The sequence below is a fragment of the Cyprinodon tularosa genome, unplaced genomic scaffold (genome assembly GCF_016077235.1).
Source record: "Cyprinodon tularosa strain WSP-4 unplaced genomic scaffold, ASM1607723v1 ctg183, whole genome shotgun sequence".
Taxonomy (NCBI): domain Eukaryota; kingdom Metazoa; phylum Chordata; class Actinopteri; order Cyprinodontiformes; family Cyprinodontidae; genus Cyprinodon; species Cyprinodon tularosa.
The window spans coordinates 789,768-792,500 of NW_024038631.1; positions in this window are offsets into that span (position 1 = coordinate 789,768).

The following is a 2,733-nucleotide window of genomic DNA, read 5'->3' on the forward strand; positions in this document are numbered from 1 at the left end:
GGCAGACAAAGAAAAATGATAATTTGCAACAGCTCTGAATTCAGGGGAAGTTTTATGACTATGAAATGGCTTTTGAAAACAATAATTAACTAATTAAAAGTTTAGAATTACTACAGCTAAAAGAGAAGAAGGGCTACAGCCTAGTACTGAATTTTAAAACCTTTCTTAATCTAAGAGGTTGAGAAAAAAATAGGCAGACAAAGTTTCCAAACCCACCAAATCTCCATCAAAGCTTTCAGCACCAGAACCAGCACCAGTGCAATAAGACGGAAAAAAAAGGGCCTTAATCTAAACTCACGCATCAGTCTCCAAGAGTGAGGCTATATGTTTTAAAACACAGTTTTAAAGTATGAAGGTTTCCGGCTTTAGAACACTCCCATAGCCCTGTTTATAACCAGGGAAACAATTGAACAGAAAAAACACATAATTAATTGGTATCTCGAAAATTCCCCTTAGGGTGGTTGTGTTCATTATTGTTTATCTTTGTCCCAACTTGATACTAAAGTTTTTATGGATGGCAGTGTGGTTTTGTTTTGGGAAATGCCTGTTTCTTTTACTGTCAAAAACTAACTTGTGGTTCACTGGAAATACCTCAAGATTTTTTCGTTAATGTTGCATGACAGGTGACCAATACCAGCAGTTCTGGAGTCCAATTTTCATTAGGAACAGGTCAGATGTAATGCCAGCACTGCGGAACAAACACCTCTTTTCTTGAAAGGCCCCTAGTATTACTTTGGTGAAAGTCTGGGTGATGAACAAGTCCAGCTATGACTCTGACAGAGAAGGTAGTACGTAGCCATCAGAAGCTCTAAACACATCTGGATGGTTTTTCAGCTCTTCAGGGTTGACCTTTAGTCTTAATTCAATTCAATTCAATTCAATTTATTTAGATAGCACCAATTCACAACACATCATCTCAAGGCACTTTCCAGTTCATCAGATCATACAATCAAATGGATTCAAAGTTTTCTATCTAAGGAAAACCAGTTGATTGCATCGACTCATTGACTCGAATGCAATCCCTCACACTAACCATGCTTTTAGCGACAGTGGAGAGGAAAAACTCCCTTTTAACAGGAAGAAACCTCAAACAGAACCAGGTTCAGTGTGAGCTGGCATCTGCCGATGCTGACTCCGGTTAAAGGAGACTGAAGCAGAGATACAAAAAACAACTGTAAAAGGCGGCCACATCCAGGAAACATAGCCAGGCAGACTAGATCCTTTGGACATAACTTCTGATAGGGATTCACACTTTATCTTCGAGTTGTGGAAAATGGTAGCTGAGAGCTTGGGGGTCAGACTTCAATGGACTACTTCATAAAATCATCAAACCAATAGGTTGTGTGAGTGGTATTTTTATTTATAGGCGTCTCTTTGTCCATTCTTTGTGAACAGTTGCTGGCTGGATAGGTTGCCGTGAGTTTTACTGGGCCTACTCGCATCACCCAAGGAGGATCTGCAGTCTCCCTCTGCGCAGTTAATTCTGGTCAGACTTTGAAAGTTCCACTGGAGTTTCTTACAGATATTAAGAGTTCAGGCTCTAAAGTTATGGTGGAATATGGTTTTCAGAGGGAGTTTATTCCTCAACTGGTGCAGCACATTACTGCCTTCCTCAATCATACGTTCCCATAGCAGATGATTTTATCCGCCATGACGCACATCGATCTCTTCTGCCATCCCCATACCTTTTTTTTTTTCAGTGTTCTTGAAATGGAGCCTAAGTTTTTCCTTTTTCAAATAGGGACTGGTCAGGACCGAGTTTCAGTAGATCTTCTAAAGCCTGCTCATGTACACTAGGATGGTGCAGTTGAGCTGACTCAACCAGCCCACTGCAGCCTCCCTCCCAACCATATTCCTAATGTTGAACCGACCTTACCTATCCCTCACCCCTCTTGCCTGGGGGGAATACTTAAAAATTTAAATGTATCATATTTCTTTTTTTTTGTTTGTTTTTTCTTTTTGTTTTTTAGTTTTCTCTTTTAGTATATATCTTATTGCCGTCTGTTCTGGGGGGAGCTATGTGGTGAGATCTCTCAGAACACACAAGCATAAAGTCTGCGAGGGCAGCTGGTTGGAATCTGCTGATGTAAGTTAATGTTCAGTTGCTTACAATTCATTCTTCATTTCTTACAATTCATTGTTGTGGAGATGAGAAGAATAAATTAGAGTTGAAGCATTTTTGTCTCTTTTCTTAAAAACTCTACATCATTCATATATCTAGGTTTCATGATTATGGATTTCAAAGTTACACAGAAGAGGGAAAATCTAATGTGACACACATTGAGAGACTGTTATAAGAGAACAGAGCATAATACAACAGTAGAGTGTACTACTATAGGTATAAGTAGTAGGGAGTAGTATGGGTATTACTATCCCTAAACAGATTATGTTAATATTCTGTGGGTATAAAACATCCTGCCTCTACTGGATGCTTCATGAGATTCAGCAGTGACACCTGCAGACAGGGTAGAGAAAAACAGTCCAAACAGATAATCAACATCTAGACATTGTGCTTATACTACTAGTAATAATAATAATAATACTAACAATACTATTACTACAACAGCTACTTCTACAAATAATAAACAGTGAGAATTATGGTGAGAATGATACCAATATTGTGTTAAAGAGTAAATAGTGAATTAAAAATTAATTAATTATTTAATATAAAACGATGATGTGGATCTCTTCATGAAGTGTAATAATTTTCGGTATATGTACAATTATTATATA